The 19,115-nt window shown below is 45.6% G+C and overlaps 1 protein-coding gene across 2 annotated transcripts in view; it reads left to right on the top strand.

Annotated features, from left to right (window-relative positions):
* The first annotated feature begins 1,059 nt into the window (after positions 1-1,059).
* Positions 1,060-19,115, top strand: part of AGPAT4 (1-acylglycerol-3-phosphate O-acyltransferase 4) — a 104,637-nt gene continuing 86,581 nt past the window's right edge. Inside the window, exon 1 of one of the 2 annotated variants that reach the window (XM_033103680.1) lies at positions 1,060-1,454. The gene's annotated coding sequence lies outside the window, so the exon portion shown is untranslated. Of the gene's footprint in view, positions 1,455-1,883; positions 2,137-19,115 lie in introns of those variants that run through there. The other variant, XM_033103679.1, reaches the window with a different exon arrangement.

The raw sequence follows: 19,115 nt of genomic DNA, 5'->3' as shown, positions 1-19,115 counted from the left end.
CAGCAAGTAGCACAGATTCTCAGTAAGTATTTGTTGAACTGAATTGTTAGATGGTGACCCTAAGATATTCACAAATCCTTGTTTAAATAGAAATAGCTAAATAAAAATATCTAAAATTAAGATCGACTCTAAATAAAGTGCATAGGATTTAATCCATGAATGTCATACTTCCACTTTAAATTTTTAGAAGTAGTCATTATTCTCTCCCATATTTCTCAGCTACATTTCTGAGATAATTAAGACTGTGAGCAGCATCTAAATAAGCAAAGTGTTACTGTAGCAATAAGCATGATAATAACTATGATCACAATGGAATAAAGGCATATTAAAGTGAGATTGGGATAAGACTTGCAATTGCCAAAATTTTTAATTTCATATTGTTTCTACTGAAATCGTTAATTGTACTTGTCATAAAGATAGCATAAATTTGTGCAACTTGTAGGTTTTGAAATAAACTTCCATTCAGAATTCAAATGGGAAAAACAATCAGTCTAACTATTAAGAAGCACTCTGAAATACCTTTGCAGGTTTCCACAATCTTTGACACAAATGGATCTTAAAACATAATTTGAAAACTTATGAGAGAGGACTCAAACACTGCATTGGCTGCAAGAAACTTCTATAAACATTTTTAGAAGCATTTCCATATGGTCAGATTCTTTTCCCATGGATATTAAAATAAGCCGTTGCCACCAATGGGTTTCCTGTGCAGACCTTTTTGACATTCTCAGATGATGTTCCTTCTCACCCCCAGGTGTGCTTTACCTGTCCCTTCCCAGCACTATGGAAATGCCACACACCCTCGAGGGCCCAGCCCAAACCTGTTTCATGAATTCTGAATGCCTTCCACTCCCCATCACAGCCCAAACCAGCTCTTACCACCTTCTCTGTTCACCTGGCACACTGTTTTGTTGTTGTTTCTTACAGTTTTTATTTAGCACGTTTGTAGTTCTTAATTCTGCAGTGTGTTCAAGTTATTTGTGAACATTTTATTTTCCCCTGTAGATTGCAAGCATCTAAAGAACGGGGCTGAACACAGAAGACATATGTAAATCCTCAACTATTACTTGTGACAAGGGTTCTAATAGTGAACATTTGAAGCGCACACATCTTCACGATTTGGAGACTGAAATAATTTTTTAAGGAAAGTTGGAGACCTGGCATATCTGGAGTTTCAACAGCCCGTTCTTTTTCAAAGTTGTCAAGACACTCTTATTTTCCAAAGGTCCCTAACACATCGCAGGGTGTGTGCCACGTGCATGCGTGCGTGTGCGCGGTGGCAATCAACGCTGGTGGCCACTTTGCGCGGAGAAAGTACATCGACCTCCAGCCTCCTTTCTCGCGTTCCTCACATCTCACGTCTCCGGAGTTCTCGGTGTTGTTTTGTTGAAGGTGCCTGGCGACTCTTCCGAGCGGAACGCAACCTCCATCCAGCACAGCGTTACCAGTGAGAGGTGAGGGGGGTGTCGGAGCGCGGGTATTTTACAGAACACACTGATTGTGTACTTGCTGAATCAAACAGGAGCCCATTTAGGACAATTTCCAGGCTGCCGGCTGTCCGAGCTGAGCTTGGAGGAGCCATTTGGGCCCAGGGATGCAACAGGATTTGAGAGACGCGGAAGGAGAAGAAAGGCCACCTAGCGGGCTTTGTCTCAGACTCTGGCAGGTTCTGCAGCCAGATTTCAAACGTGAAGCCGACGAAGCCCTTCCATACACTAATCGGAAGGGTCTGGGAGTGACTCATATTACACCAGCTCCAATCTTCCCTCCCCGTGACCGCTAAATCGTAGCTTTAAAAGGAAGTGACATGGGGTGGGGGAGAGACGTCAGCTGAGGACCACTTCTTTTTTTTTTTCCCCCTCCGAAGGGTCCACCCCATGGGTGGAGTCTCGCCTTTCTTCCCAGTGTTGGCTGCCCTACAGCTCCTATAAACTAGTGGTGATTCCTGCACCCCTGCCTGCTCCCTTTCAGTTTCTGATTTCCAAGTCCATGTGTCCAGGGCCGCCGGGAAGGAGGTCTGTGCGGCTCGCGTGCTATTTCCAGGCGACTTCACCTCTGGGCGTGGCGGATTTCTGTCCCTCTTTCTGTCACGATTATTCTCTCCTTGGCTGGATTTCATGAAATCCTCTGGAAGGGGTAGGTACAGACAGAGGAGCCGTGGAGGGCGGAGGAGAAGGAAGCGAGGCAACAGTGGGGACGCGGTGGGCAGCCCCGGAAGGCGAGGGGGCTTCACTGCTACCAAAGGACCTTTCCTTTGTGCTCGGCTGGGGCAGCCTTCCCGTCCCTGCGGTGATTGCGAGCCGCGTTCTGGGCTCCATTTCCCCCGGCACCCCAGGCCCCCTGGGGTTAAATCATTTTTTTTTTCCTGCACTAGATGAAGCTGGGAGAAGGTTCCTGTTACATATCGGTCTCTTTTGTGTCATGTAACATGTTCTTCTCTCTCTGGCGTTTCTATGGCAACCACAAAAATACTACACAAAATGCAACCCCCACCTAAACAGATTGGTCTGTTTTTCCTTCCGAGTCGGTTGCTCGCGCGCTGCTTATCCCCTTGGCTGGCTGAGACCCAGCATGGCTTTCTGCTACCCCTCCTCACTTTCATTTTGGTTTTTCCCTGTCACAGGAGGGCTGGGGGAGGGGAGTTGTCAGGGAAACAGGCATTTGTAATCACCGCTTTATGTACTTAATTTTCAGCCCGCGAATTTCTCCATCATATCTAGGAATCATAAAAGGGACGGTTTGATGTTTATGTCAGTCTGCAGTGTCTGGTCTTTTTTAGAAAACCTGAACAGTTCTCAAGACGGGGTAGTAATTCTGTGATCAGACTAGGTGGGGGAGCGCGCACTTCTTTGTAGGAGGTAAGAAAAGTTTTACAGGGTGTTTAAGCATCAGCCCTGAGAGATACGGCATTGTCTGCTCAAGTTTACCTAAAAGTCTACATATTTAAAGAGGGAGAGGTCTTTGCTCTAGTCTGAATGGATTTAGCACTAAATCTAAGTTCAACAAGTGTGAGGTTGGAACAAATGCTGAGTGCCAGCAGGATTCTGCCTTTTGTGCGTTGTATGGATCACCCACACTGTCCACTCTGGTTAACGTGCTGGTGTATAGACCTCGTTTCCAAAACTGGGAAAGGGTTAACCCATCTGTGATTGTTAGCCATGCATCTTCAGTTGGAAAGAAAGTATTGTGAGATGTGGGAGAAAGTGTGTGTGTGTGTGTGTGTGTGTGTGTGTGTGTATGTGTGTGTGTAGGTGGCAGGGACAACAGGGGCAAGTCAAGAGTCCCAAGTAAAAACTAGTGAATCTTCTTAACATCCTCAATAAGGAGAAAAAGAGTTGATTTTTCAGGAAAAATATGAAACATGACAGAAAGGTATCATCTATCTAGTAACAAGCAAAGTTAAACATGATTAGAATCGAGTGACACGTACGTTAGAAAGACATAGTCCAAATGGGCCTATTCACAGGTAGGAGTCACACTGACGCCTCTGTCCAATACTCCCAAGGAAATGTTTGATAATGGACAGCATTCTTTTAACAGGCATCCCAAGTCACCAGGTTAGCCTCCTCTAAGGCAGGTCAGTGGTAATCTCATCCTCGATTCTTAAAATTATCTGTAGTTTTGGATAAAGATTTGTGAAAGTCGCCTAGTCCTCCCTTGGCTTTCCCATGATTAAAGCCAAAAGCATTACTTAGAAATCTCACAGTAACCCCTCCCGTGGTAGCAGGAAGAAGGGGTGGTTTTCAGGAGGTTCTGTTTGCGCAGATCTTTATCTTAACACGCTTTATCTGTGACTTATACAACTTATTAGAGTGCAAGAGGTCTTCAGTATTTCAGGTACGAAAGTTATCTGAAAATAGGGGCTAAGTAGAGTGGCACAAAACTGACTAGAACTAAATGGAGTTAAGTCAAGAGAATGAGGTAAAGGGCATAAACTGTAGAAAAGTATCATGAAAAAGAACATGGCTTGTTTTGAAAAGCACATGTTAGCACAACAACAATTGGGTACTAGGTTTTTGATGTTTGCAAAGAGTCATGCAAAGTAGTGGTGCTAGTTTTCTAGCATGAAAATGGTCCTCAAAAATGTAGATTTATCACGTGACCCTGCACTTTGAATGTTTAACTCAAAGTCTGTGATATGGGCACTCTTGGGTTTCTGGACCTGGGAAGTGCACAACCAAAAACTTTATGGGACGGAGTTCTTAGGAACAGAAGCAAGAATCTTTTAGAAACACAGCCAAAAATTAATGTACTGTCCTATGGTCAGACCCTGAGTAGAGGTTAAAAACATAATTTGCAGCCCTTGACTTGGGAGAGGTTGGTGGAGCTACAGATGCCGAGCAAGCTCAGGGTCTCATGAAAGAGGCTGAACGGAGGTGATGCCCAGGGAATCACTTCTGAAGTTGGAGTCAGTCTCCATTGCGTTAGGATCCCACTGTCTGCAAGGCTCTGAACTGAGTGCTGTCAAGTTTGTGAAGAAAATAGAAGTTGTAGTCTGTGCTCTCAAGTTTAAATCCACCAACCAGGGCTGACAACATGTGTAGGTGAGCACATAGCTGGGGAGAAGGAGGCAAGAAGGCAAGAGGGAGATGAGAAAGCAGGAGGCCGTTAGTCTCAGAGGAATATTCTGAGGAGGAGGATGTTGAGGGTTTTTTTGAAGGGGAGGAGACAGACAATTCAAGGGGAAGAAGGCATAGGTTTCCCAGACGACAGGGATGGGTAGTAAGACGTCGGTCACGATTCAAGGTTCTTCTCCCAAGCATCTGTCTTCAGTGTGGAAGTAGGACTCGTATACTCTGTGCTGGTGGAAAGAACTAGTAGATAATAAATTCAGGGACAGGATTTTGTTTAAATCAGAGAAAAGATTGGTAGAAGAAAGACAATGTGAATGGGAGGCAGAATCCTTCCTAATCCAATTATTCTTGAGTTGAAGCTCAAGGAGGGAGGGCCAGACTTAAATCAGACTTTAAACAAGTAAGAAATTTGGGAGCGGGAATCCCACAGGCGCCCACACATCATTCTAAGAAACCGACCATTGCCTTTACATTAAACTGCGGGATGCTTCGCTGAGCGTTTGGCCAACTTACTACATTTTGTGCAATTGGCTGTATTCTGAAAAGGAGGACTGATGGGTTTGGAAAGATGCTGCGTTCACAGCTCTGAAAGGTTTCTGACGCCTGAATGTTTAGAAACATATGTGATCAAGCCTGCTTCATCATCATTTAATATTACCCAGAGCTTGGGCAACTCGAATTCAATAATCTTGCCCAAGACAGAAACAGTTTGGAAAGCAAGTTTTGAAACTCTGAAATTTGGCTTCGTGTATGGACCAGGGAGCATCACTAAGGCCATGGGAAAGAGGAAGCTTAGCTCATGAACTCGTTCTTTTAACAATATTTATTGTGCATCTATGATCTGCCAAGTGCTATGGATACAACTGTGAGCAAAATCAGATACAGCATAAATAGCTACTACTTTTAAATATCCAAAGGGTTTTACGGGAGATACTGTGACTGGCTGATAGCCATTTTCTTCTAATGACTGAGTGAGAGGAAATGTCTTAAAATGAGAGCAATTTTTGGTGAACATCATCATAGAACAATCTATCTAACGTACCTTGCTTTGTTTTTCAAAACATACTCTTGCTCCATAAAGATTTTCTACCTGTTTTCGTTTTTGTCTTCATTTTGTTACTCCAATCTGGTTTGCTCTACTTCTTCTTTTGACCCTAAGTCCTACCTTTCAGTCACCATTCACTCATTCATTCATACATACATACATACATACGTTCATCATCCATTCACCCATCCATTTCTTCATTCACTCAACAAATGATATTGAGTATCATGTGTCAGACAATATTATGCATATAGCAATAAATAGGAAGTAATTTCTTCCCTAAAGAAACTCTAGAACTAGTAGGAGGACAGATGTAGAAACAGCCCGTTAAACCATGGGGTATTATTTTTGATAGAGGCTTTTTTTTTTTTTTTTTTGGTCTAATCGCACTGGATGCTTCTCTTATTGTTGAACAATGTTGTACATAGATTGCGCTGGGCAGAGATGGGGAGAGTGGTTAGCAGTTGACTGTTGTCCATCTTGTAATTTTCTTGTATCTTCCACATTGGTTGAGCTTATGGCTGCTGTCAGTAGACAGTTATTGATTAACTGAATAGGAGAAGTGGGATTTCTAACCCTGAGACACAGATGAACAGAGTCCAGGAGGCTTGTACATTCTGTTTCTGAAAAGTACAAGCTGAGCAAGATAACCTTTCATAGTGAGTTACTTAGAGACTTCTGTGGGACTATAACTGCCTCCAGAGGGACTCAACGTATAGCATATTTAAAAGAGAAACTCTCACCTGCATCAAAATCACATGCCCGTTGGTTTCCTAGATATCCTCTTCTCATGTAGCGCTAGATTTCCCATAACACCTTGCAAGTCTGGGTCCCATTCCGACAAACCAAGTAGCTTTCAACCCCTTAAGTTTAACTACACAAAGTAAAGAATGTTATTAATAAAACCTCGCTGCCATACTTGCTGTTTGTGTTTGCTGATGCCATGAAACTCCTCTTAGTAGGATTGTGTTGTCCCACATAATTTCTACCTTCAGTATGGAAATTATATGGGCACCGGGAACACCGCCCTCCTCTGCTCCCTTGACCTTCTGGAGAAAACTTCTGGCAAGTTCCCCCTTTCTTCTTCTTTGTTATTTTGATCTCAGAGGAGATCAGCTTCTTCTTTAGCCGTGAAGCTGTTCCAGATAAATATGGTTGGCACGGATCTCTCCCTCTGAACGTGGGTCGTACATAACAGCTGTGACGCAGTCATTGCTCTGTGGGCTCCTACAAGAGAAGAGGCGTATTTTGGACTTCATGGCAGTTTGAAGCTGGACACTAAAATTCCTTAGTTTTAAAATTCCTTCGTTTTATTCCCAGGTGGTTATTCCTTAGTCTGGTGATGACAGGTAACCCGCAAACACCATCAGGGATGCTGAGCTGACTGGCTGACCTGTAGGACATATGAGAATGAGAATAGCCCACCTTTCCTGAGGGTTTCCTGTGTGCCAGTCTAGTACACAGACTTCACATTTATTAATTCACTTCATCCTAAGAACAAACAGAGCAGCTAAAAACTAGTAGGTTGCTACAAAAGTAATTGCGGTCTTTGCAATTACTTTTAACCTTTTAAACTGCAATTAATTTTGCACCAACCTAATAGAATCACTTCCATTTTACAGATAAAGAAAGCAAAGATTAGAGAGTGTTAAGGTACTCAACTAGCATCATAATAAGTAACAGAGCTGAGATGTGAAACTAGACCATTGCCTGGCAGAGCCCTGGCTCCGAACCACAGTGCCTGCCACGTCACTGGTGTCATAGTGACCCCTCTGTCCCCAGGTGGGCATAGGGCCTGGGATAGAGCAGACATGCAGTGAAAAGTTCTGGAGTAGCGAACAACTATCTACCACATAGATTCTCCCCCTGCGTGCCTCTCCTCCCGTTTTCATAACCTGCAGAAATACTGGAAGACAGACTCGTATTGTAGAACTTGGGGGAAGAACTAGAAGCAGTGCTTACGGGACGAGCTACTCTGGTTTTCAGGGAGCCTTGTTGTTCTGATGCGGTCCAGTGGAGAGGTGATGTGGGGGGGGGGCGGGAAAGGGCCCTGTGATAAAATATCTGAGTGACAGTGCAGCACATACATCAAATTAAATATGAACTGTTCTCAAAACCAGGGTGTCGCCAAGGGTTGAACTTCGCTGGGAAGTCGCCCTGAAGGATCTTGCTCTCCGTGGTTCCCAGGGCTGGAGGTGGAGAGTCAGATTTTCTTTACTGCTGTGGATCGTCCACACTTCTATGGCCACGTTTAAAGGCAGAGGGTGTTATCCGAAAAGACACTGCCAGTATTTACCTTAGACAAACTTTACCATGAGAATGGGAGAGGTGAATTGACCCAGGAGTGAAATTTGGTGTTTTCCCCCTCTCCATCAGCTTCCTGAGAGCTGCCACCTCTCCGTAGGCAGAGGTTAACCCAAGCTGATGAAATTTTAAAGAGACTGCTCATACCAAGTGTTTTCCCAGGCAGGCAGGAGGCTGCAGCCATGCCCACACAATCAATGGAATCATCTAAAACTTCCTAGATCGGGGACTGAGGAATTCTGCTCACTCCTCCTCTGCCCTCTGGGTCCTGCTGTGGGCGAGGGGAGGCTGAAAGGAGAGGTGGCCGGCAGCTTCCTTCCAGAGATGTGTATGCCCCTTCGCACTTAGCTCCAGAATGAACCCCTGGCCTCTGTTGTCCTGCCATTTTTCCTGCAGCCCACTGATCCCTCATGAAACAGCTGCTTTTTCTAGATGCTATTAGTACATTACATGGCAATCCTGTCTTTACGGTTCTATCCTAATGACGGCCCCTGGGCACTTGTTGATGGCAGGGGGTTTCTAATTGCACTGTTTCTGGCACAGAGCCAAGCACCTGGCACTGGATGGGTGTTTTGTCTAGAGAAAAAGTGTCAGGACTCAGATTTGCCTGAGCTGATGGCCTCCCAGCCAGGTCCTCCCAGGTTGACATTCCTTTAGGGCAAGTTCTCAATCGCATCACTGTTGACATTTTGGGACAAAGAATTGTTTGATTGTGGGGGCTGCCCTGTGCACTGCAGGATATTTAGTAGCATCCCTGGCTTCTACTCTCTAGATGCCAGGTGTAACCGCCCCCGCCCCCCGGCTGTGACAGCCAGAAAATGTTCCAGACATTGCCAGATGTCCCCTGGAGAGGCAAAACCCTCTGCCATTGAGGCTCTAGGAAATTCCCTCTGACCCTCAGAAATCTTGTTCGTCCACTCCTCGATCCAAGCAAACCTATCTCTCAGGAATAACTTGCACTCACCGTGCTTACAAAGACCAGTCTAACCCAAACGGGCAATTCATCCATTTAAATTAGTAAGTAGAGAGGAATTGAAAACTAATAATACAGTAAGCGAAGAGCAGAGAGGCACCAGAAGGATTCAGATACTTTGCACCCTCTCTTCTGCTGGCAGATCTGCCTGGAGAGTCACAGTGTAGCCCGAGGTGGCTGGGGTGGGAGCTGGGGCGGGGCCCGGGGGTCTGCCAGTAGCCAGCCCACTCCCCAGAGCTCTACCCCTCTCCTGGCTGAGCCCAGCAGGCCTACATTCTCTACGGAACCACCCCTCCCTCTGGTGGAAGGGATTAACCTATCTAAAGAAAGGATGCAGAGAGCCTAGCATACCTGACTTCACTGACCTCTGCTGGGATTTGCTGATTAATTCCCAGTTTCCCAGGCCTTCACCTGAACCCATGCGCTCCACACCCAGGTCTCACTACTTACTTATTTGCCGTTTAGCACCCACCCTCCCTCCCTCCCTGTCTCCAGCTCCTCTCACTTAGGAGAGGGCCTCTTTCACTTCCTGTCCTGGGACCGGCTGACCTGCACCAGCTTGAGGTAAGGCCGGGCTACACCGCTGGTATACACACTAGGTGTTCAGTCATGTCCTGTCCCCATGCCCTTCTCCCTTCCTTCCAGGATTAGAACATGGGCGTGAGTGGGGCAGGTCTGCTGTTGTAAATTCCCATGAAATTCCAGAATCCTCTTACACAGTTTTTCTTCCCAAATCCTTGTATCCAGCCTACTGTTGGCCAAACACTGGGAGTACAAAGATGAGCCAGATAGGTTTGCTGAGGGGACAAGACAGAAACCTGAACTGACCATTTTAAATGTTTGGGGAGGAAGAGCATAGAAAGGAGAACTGATAACCGCCCTGCCCTGTCTGCGGCTTCAGAAATGTTTTCTAGAGAAGAGCATAACCCTAAGTGAGGTCTGCGAAGCAGGAGGACTGGTGCTAGGGTGCCCCGTGGCACGGGAGGGCAGAATGTGAGTCAGGAGGTGATGAGAGATGAGAGGATTGGGGCCCGGTGGGGAAGGGCCTTGCCTAGCCAGGTGGGGTTAGAACATTCCTGAAGAGCTGATCTGGGCAGTTGTGGCCGGAGGCAGGCAGACCCCGGCCAGGCTGGTGCCGGCGTCCAGGAGACAGAGGTTGCTTCAGGCTGGGAGGAGGACGCAGAGGAGGGACCTGTCTGAGAACTACAGGAAGTGGAGACACAGAATTTGGTCAGAGGTTGTACAGAGGGCCCCTTTGACCCTCTGTAATAGCAAATACCGGGGGAAATAAAAAACCTTTTTCTATAATGTTCTTCCCTAAGGGTTGCTTATAATGTGCTTTGTCCTGTAGTCATTTATGTCCTTTAGTTCTAGTCGGCACCCTCTATTTAGCACTTACTCCTGTGTTGTGAATCTCATTTCATCCTTACTCCAGCCAGTGGGGTATGAATGACCTCTAATCTGACTTGAAACTGAGGCAGAGACTGGTTAGCCAGCTTCCCTAAAGTCACAGAGCTGGGAACACCTGCTCATGGAGCAGACTGTGACTTGTGGTCTGTAAAGAATTGGAAAAGCATCGTCTATTCTTGTATGATACATTCTTTCCCACAATTTCCTTGGGTCTTCTTTTAGGGTGAAAGGATTTTTCCACAGCTTTAAATTGTGCAGATTCTATGTTTTAACCCCACCCCCCAATCATGCAGAAATTTAAGAAGTTACTTAAGACCAAACGATATAGTGAAGGTCTCATGGTGTCACCGAAATCCTCATTTGGCCTCCATTTCTAGAGGAATAACAGGGTTAAAATTTAAGTAGGGGAAAGAGGGAGAGAGGAGAACAGAGATATTTTAAATGTGCCTGGTTATTCAAAATTATTTATATTGGTTCCAATTTTAGCCGTATTGGGACTTCCTTCTCTCCTTCTCCCACTCCTGTCTTCTCAAGTGACTGAACTGTCTTTAAGACAGTCAACAGCTTCAGTCTGGTTTTACTCCCTCCCCCAAGAAGATGTACCTTTCTGGAACGTGTATGTGCTGTGTTTGCAAGGCTGGGATCCAGCTGTGTCCTGTGGGCGCTGGGCAGGCCTTAAGCGCAGCTCCCCTGCCCGCTCTCCCAGCGGGGAGAGTCTTAGCCTGGCGTTAATGGGTCCTACCTTTGTCACAGGCCACAGGAACATTTCATTCAGGAAAATCGGGAGACTGCCTGGCCTCCTTCTCTAGACACTCTGCTGCCCGTGTAGACTCGGGGCCTTTTGGGGACCCTGAGAAGTAGCACAACAGAAGAGAGGACCAGGGCTGGGTCACAAAACCTGGGTTTGGACCCCAAACACAGCCACCTGCTTACTTTCCATGGGACCTTGGGCTCCTTGAGACCTGCGGACTGTCTCATGGTCTGGACTCTCCCTGTCACTGGGAAGTGGCCTGGCACATCCTGTATCCTCATTTTCTGACCTGGTCAGGGAGGAGTCCAGGGTAGATGCAAATTTCTTCTACCACCACATCCTGGGGCCATTTTGGCCATGAGACAGCGAGTGTGCAGAGCTGCAGGGTAAACCCGACCTAGCTCACTCCAGCATCAGTTTTGCCAAAAGAGCCGAGGGAAAAGAATTTTTAAAAATAAACATGGATATGCCATAATGTAACACAAAATGTACGTGAACTTGTAAGACGAACAGCAGACTTTCCATGCTGGGTTGTTTGGATGGCTTTAGGCTATAGCTCCAGACCCTTCAGAGTCAGTTTCTTCTGCTGAAAGGAGTATTTCTGTGGAAATTTTTGAAAAGCAAACTGAGCTGGATGATCTATCTCTGAGGGACTCAGTGGGGAGGAAGAGTAGCTTTCTCATCCTGCTCTTTCATTGCCTTTCTTACTATCTCTAAACAGAGAGCCCGGGGGGTATAACTGATGGAGGGTTGCTTGGGTCTCCCTCTGGTCCCCCACCTTTGGGGGCCTTCCCGGCCTTCTACTGGAATAGTCCCTTCTCTGGATAAGCCCAGGGCTGCTTCTGTTCTTTGTGATCTCTCTCCTCCCATTACCTTGACCATCTTTGGATGAGGAAGTACTTTAACTCTGGCTTGCTGATAACTTTTATCTTATCACTATTTTATGATAAGTTATCCTCCTAGTATCATAAAGGCTGCTTTCACTTGGGTTATCTTTTGACATCTGATCCAGTCAGGCATGTGTACTTTGCCACAGCAAAGCCTCACGAGCTATCCTAAAGGAACCATCACTTTCAGGGTCTCCCGCTCTCCAGGGGGCCTGAAGAATAACCTAACCCAAACCGCCTGTGTGAAATACGAAACTTGGATAGAACTTGTTGTTACTGATGGAAAGAGGAGAACCAACTGCCTCACTACCCCAACAAACCACTTTTTTTTTCCTTTACAATAAAATGTTAGAGGAGAAAAATATGAGCTGTGGAGTTTGCCCCGGCACAAGCAAAGCAAGTTTTAAGTGATATGTTAGAGAATAATAAGGAAGAAGGGTGGGCCTATTTATTTATTTGTGTGTGTGTGTGTGTCTGTGATCATGCCCTTTTTAAAACCAAGTCGTTAAACAGGGATATGAAGTGTCACTTGACCAAATAATTCATATGAATCATTTGAAAATGGAAATAGTGCTGTCACACCATTGAGGTGCTATGGGTCTGCGCATAAGAAGTGCTACTATATGTTCTAGTAAAATTCAGGTGAGGACAGTCGTGTGACACAGGGCAGTGAGATTGACAGTATGGTGGCAGCCTGTTGGAAGTGGAGAAAAGGTGTTCTCTGACCACGGGGGTGGTTATTATCTAGTAAACCAACAAGTCTGCTAAAACATGTCCTATTTAAGAGATGGCAAAATATCTAGTTGGGGACAGACTCAACCAGGTGGAACTCAACCCCAAATCTGAAGTGTAAAGTGAGAAAAATTATTGTCCAAAGCCTGTGTACTTCATTAGCCTCAATCTGATTTTACCCTGAACCCACTTACACAGTTTATCTAATACTGAAAGTGCTGGCTTAACAAGCTTGGTTATCTGTTTCCTGGATAAATGGTGGAAATGTCACGATTGATAGCAAGGTAGGAAAAGAAAGCATAGTCAACTTAAATAAATTATGAGTGGTTGAGACGCTCCCTGACGCACAGAGGAACCACAGTCCTGAATAGCCAATGTACTTCATTTATGAAGGCAGCAAAGCCCAGACCGCACTAGCACGATTGCCGTGAAAAACAAAAGTTTTGTCGATTTTATCTTTTGACAATTTAAGTTATAAATTGTACCTTTCCAGAAAATTCTTTCATAAAAAAATTGTCCTCCGGCTGACACAGGTGAAGGACATTGCTGTAGGTAGAGTCAAGATGGCCTGCTTTCTGTCCCCTCCTTCCGGGAAGCTGAGCCCTGGGCTGGCCTCCAAGCACTGGAGTCTTTTGGAGCATCTGTTCCCTATTTCGTTGCTGATGAAAGGAGTGGGGAGGTTTATCAAAGGAAGTACGCGTGAGCTAGACAGGATCAGACTGTGGAAGGGCTGAGTGACTTGCCACAAACACTTGGGTCTTTGATTCAGTCACGGGACGCAGCCAGGGCGTGCGAAGGGAAGGCATGGCTGTGATGAGCAGGGAGCCACGTCCCACAGCTCACCCCCTTGGTCCAGGCCTCAGTGGCAGAGTCCCAGCCCTGTTCTTAGCCTTGCCTGTCCATGGGAATCACCTACGTTGGACCAGCAAAAAAATGACTGGACAAAAAGAAAACCACAGCCAGGACGAGGTGGTGGTGATGATGAAGATGACGGCGATGAGGACAGCCTCATTTAAGGTTATCTGGACCAGGCAGGGTTTTAGAAACAACGAATCCTCACCCAACCCCACGAAGTAGGAGCTCTTATTATCTCCATTTGACAGACGAGAAAACTGAGGCAGGTTAAGTAATTTGCCGAGGGTCGCATAGCCCATGCAGGCAGAGCAGCTCTTTGGCTCGAGTCCCTGTACCCTCTGCAGCCTGTAGATACTCAGTAGCCCGGGTGCCGTGTGATTAAACTGCAGCCGGAAGCTAAGGTCTGCTTCATCACGAAGACCCAAGGAAAAAAGATGAAACCAGCTGCAGGAAATCCCTGCACCCCTGATTTTGTTTTGTTTTGTTTTTCCCAACATCTCTTGGATTTTATGTTAATGGTATGGTGGAAAGTTACAGTAGAAAGTCTGGAGTTCTATTATCTCTGACCAACTATTATTCCTAGAAGAGAGGTATTGTTAAGTCACTGAATTTTTCCACATCAAATGTAGGTTGGTAACTTCATATCATTAGTTGGATTTCTGGAAAGTGAAATATCCCAGCTACCCGTGTGAACTATTGGCTTTGTGGATGGTGACCTGAGTGGGGGTGGGTGCAGCATAGCAGCTGAGTCCCACGGGCCAGTTGCTAAGATGCCATAAGCTGGGCGTTTCTCTAGAACAGGGTAGTGGATGTGACAGACCATTGAAGTCGTTCACAGTATGAAGGTTTATTAATCGCCCGCCATGTCCAAACTGGACACTGTGGGTACCAGATGAAAAACACGTTATCTCCTAAGGAATGCAGCCTTGTGGATAGGCAGACATATACACCAAGGGAAATACAATTTGTTGATGTTATGTGGCCTCGGGACTGTGCTGAATGAGTCTCTTACATCGTTTCCTCATGCAGTACGTGATCTTAACCACGCAATGGTCAAGTTCTGTAATCGTGAACTTACCAGTGATAAGGAGGGGACAGGGAAAGATGCATCTCACCGCTTGGGGGGAGGGGCAGCAGGCTGGTACAGGCCAGGGCAGGGTTTCCAAAGATGGACACACATTTGGCAAGTCACACACATTTGGGAGGGCATCAGACAGATGGGACAGAAGACGCAGGGGCTCAGCAGCGTGACAGTGAACCTGTGCAGGAAATGACAAGAGCTGGTTGTGAGGAAAGCTCACTGAAGGGTACCCTTCTCCTCCAAGAAGCTGTCCTGACCTCACTGCCCTGCCCTGGTGGAACTAGGTGGCCTCCCCTCGCTTTTTATTCTAAAAACACACTGCACATTCCAGGAGCGTAGCCATCAGCCTTTGACTTTATACTTTAAGTTTTCTGATCGTTGTTGCCCACAGTGTAGCAAGCTCTTTGGGGCCATTCGGTGTCTCCACTCACCAGGATGGTACCCCAATAAATGTTTGTTGAAGGAATGAAAGCCATCCTCTGAGGAAGAGGCTAAGAGAAATGGACACGTAGGGGGCGTGATTGTCCTCTGAAATGCTAACAATTCAACTGAAGCCTGAATTGCATCATAGCAACAAGCTGCCAGATCAGATGATGCTTTTGTTAAAGAGACTAAGTCTCCTTCCCTAGATGATTTTTCTGTTTGGTAAAGCAATTTGCAGTTCAGTATGAGTCCCAAACATGTACAATGCCAGGCGACTGTGAAAGTCTTACACTGGATCTGGACAGGTCAGAGAGGCATAGCTGGCTGTTACGTGCCTGTCCTTGGCTCAGGGTGTCGCACAGAAGTATGCACTGGAGCTAGCTACTGACAGGTTTTTTTTAAATTGACCCATTTACTTTCCAGAAATTATTAAATGTCTTTCTGGAAATTATTAAATGTCTTCCTGAGTTGGACAGATTTGGGGAGCTGCCACTGGGTGGGTCAAGGCATCAATGAGTGAGGGTGCCTTCGTAGGCGTGGGAACTGGACAGTCACCCAGGACCCCGCACTGGGTCTGAGCCTCTGCTCTCGCTGTCTTGAAATTCTTAATCATTTTTGCACAAGGGGCCCCACATTCTCATTTTGGACCGGGCCCTGAAAATTATGTAGTCCAGGCACTGAGCCTGGAAAAGTGTCATGAGTGCTCGTGGATGCCAGCTGGTGTGGTAACGCCACAGTCCTGCCCTCACTCTGGACGGCTTTTCAAAAGCAGGGCTGTGTGAGACAGGATGGGTATATAAAAATAAGGCCATGGCCACCAGCAGCTCCAAGTGTGGGCGCCACCGCCAGCCAGTGTCATGTCAGCTCATCTCAGTAAATGGAGGACACTGTGTTGCTAGCAAAGCTCGTGGTTAAATTGTTCCCCAGTCCTTAACCTCCAGCCGTGTAATTTTTCAACCAACTCTTACTAAAACCTAGTCTGAAGAGTGACTCAGTGTGGATGGTGTTTCCATGGTTGTTTTGGGAAATAAGAACCATCTCCCAACATATAAAGATGGCAAAGTCCAAGACTGAAGTTGCCTCCAAGCAGAGGCACTCCTTGTCTGGGGATTCTGAGACTGTTGTTCTCCTGTGTCACTTTAAGTGTCTGTGTGTGTGTGTGTGTGTGTGTGTCTTCTGTATTTCAGTTGCCTTTTTCAATCAAGGCATAACTAAAAAATGCACGTTTCACCTTTTCCACCAAGAACATCAATTTTATATTCAGAGAAGATAACTTTTTAAAAAACAAAATTCTAAAAACAGTAGTTGGGCACTTTCAGATATTTGGAGAATCTGCTAACTCTTTTTGCAGGGAATTTATTTTCAAATGGCAAAGGCTAGAAAGATGCAAAGATGGAATTGCTGCCATTTTGAATTATTTCAGGTATTTCAGCCAAGACAAATCACTTTTTAAGGAATGGAACAAACTTACAATTTTCATCTCTGGATTACCATTCTCAGTCTTAGAGATTTCATGGGGGAAATTGGAAAAATATCATAAGTCTGGAGATGAGCAAAATTCCGTTCCCAAACATTGGGAAGTGTAGATGGTAGAACCTTTATTCTGGTGTGCAGGACTTTGTCCCAGTATTTCAATTTAGGAACTAGTAGCTATCGTGCATACACCAAAGCTAAGTCATGCTGAGTTGACAACCTAATTTATTTCATTGGTACCATTATTGGATGAGACAATTGGGAAAATGCCAGAGCAAGCCTGTTGTTTTATTTAAGGGAAAATTTGATAGAATGTGCAAAGCATTGTCGTGTACATGACACGGAAGCTGGGCGTTGAGAGACCAGCTGGATTCATAGCCAATGGGACAACAAAATCGGCTTGTTTGTGCTTCCACTATAAAATAGAAGATGGAACTAACACTCTTTTCCATCTTCTACGAGTATTTCACATCTCTCTCTTATTCGTTCTTGCCCACATTCCTTTTTAATTTCCATGAAGAAAACTGAGTTGACTCCTCATAGTCAAAAATCCTGCCTATCTTATTTTTTTGACTTTTGGGATTTCAACATTCATGTAATTTTTTGACAGCTTTATCAAGATGTGTTTTGCATATTATAAAATGCAGCCATTTTAAATGTGTGGTTCAATGAGTTTTGGTAAATGTGTACAGTTGTGCAACAATCACCAAAATCCAGGGTAGAACCAACCATCAGCCCAACCAGTTCCCTCGTTCCGTGCACTTGGTCTTCAGTCGGACCTCTAGCCCCAGGCTAGATCAGTGTTCTGCCTTCCGTCTATGTAGTTTTGCCTTTTCTGGGAGCTAAATATCAGTGGAATAACTCTATATACTGTTTGGTGTCTGGCTTCTTTAGCACAGTTATTTTGAGGTGTGTTGCATGAGTCAGTAGTTTGTTTCTTGGTTTTGCTGGGCAGTATTCCATTGTATGGATAAGCCACATCTTGTTTACTCATTCACCAGGTGTTGGATATTTGCTTGGTTTTCAGCATTCATCCAGTTTGAAGTTAGCTACTTTTATTCCTAACCCAAAGTAAATATCAGAAGTAAGTCCCATTTTCCTTGCTCCGTTATCTCTCTCCCCAGAATCCCACGTGGGGGACAGGAATATCCATAGTAAGGGCTTTGAGAAAGAGAGCAGACAGCTGCCCCCACCCGTCCCTGACCATGGTGGCTCCGTGAGAATCGTGCAACAAATGTTTTGCATTTGATGCTGTAGGTTGATCAGAAAGAAGCTCTGACTTTGGGAAAAGAGAAGATGCCCCAGCCCTAAAACTGGAGCACAGCGGACATAAATCTGTGACGTGTCTTATTGGCTCATTTGTCTTCCACCCAGAAAATGTGAAAATTTTCATGTTGCCAAACTGATGAGCCCATTTCTTTTCCTTCAATTATTTATCTCCCCACTGATTTCATTAACTAAATGAAGCTTTTGGCAATTCGCCAAATTTCATTCACAAACTCTTTCTGTAAGTGTCTGCTGTATGTAGGCCCATGCTGGCTCCTAGGGGACAAAAGCCACCAGCCACCATCCCTGCCTCACGGAGCTGTGCTCCAGGGAACTGTGTCAGCTTCTGCTCTGCTTGGCCATTGAAGGGCAGCTGACTCTACAGCTCTAGGACCATTCCTTTTGCACATTTGAGCTCTGAAATTTCATCCGCATTTCTTCCCGGTGAGTCTGCTATAGGAAACATGGTCTATTGCATCCTTTCATGGGGAACACTGAGAGAGGTGAACATAAGCACAGTAGTCAATCTCAGGTATTCACAGCAGCCTTACGTGAAGGAGAAAAACCTTTGACCCACTGAAATTCTCTCTGGATCTTAAGCACAAAGCCTAATTATCCTAGATGGTGGGCAATAGCAGCTTGGACATGCATGCCAGGGGTTGATTTCGCTTTGCTCTTTGGGGCTGTCTGGAATAACATCCTTACAGCCTTTGCCCACAGGCTATACTAGGATCCAAGGGAAGGTCCCATCCTACCTTTATTTATGGCCCAGTCTCATGGGGATCACACCAGTTGAGAAGGATCCACCCTACCTCCCTGCAGCGGGCACCAGTGTCACACCAGTAGACCTTGGCACTGATATCTTGCTCTACCCCCTGGTGAGGGGACAGGGGAGGGTGCCTTTTTCCTGCAGGCTGACACTCCCCCCACTCTCCTTTCCATTATAAGGACTCATTCATTCCTTTGTGTAAATAATGCCGGGACATGTGTGGCGACAACACACGTGGACTGAAAACTGACTGTGCTTATGTTTTGTCTTCTCAGGGGCCAGGAGTTTCTTTTGTTTTTTACAACAACTTCATGAGAAATAGTTCACTTACCATAAAGTTCACCCATTTTAAGTATTCAGTAATATATTCAAAGTTGTGTAACCATCACCACTGTCTACTTTTAGATCATTTTCATCACCTCACAAAGAAACCACACCCCCACAGGCAGTCACTCCCCGTCTGCAGCCCCCCCAGGGCTGGATGGCCACTTGTCTACTTTCTATAGATGTGCTCATTTGGGACATTTCATCTAAACAGAACCATACAACGTATGGTCCTCGGTCGCTGGTTT

This window comes from Rhinolophus ferrumequinum, chromosome 3, assembly GCF_004115265.2.
Source record: "Rhinolophus ferrumequinum isolate MPI-CBG mRhiFer1 chromosome 3, mRhiFer1_v1.p, whole genome shotgun sequence".
Lineage (NCBI taxonomy): Eukaryota > Metazoa > Chordata > Mammalia > Chiroptera > Rhinolophidae > Rhinolophus > Rhinolophus ferrumequinum.
This window is presented reverse-complemented; position numbering and strand designations above follow the sequence as displayed.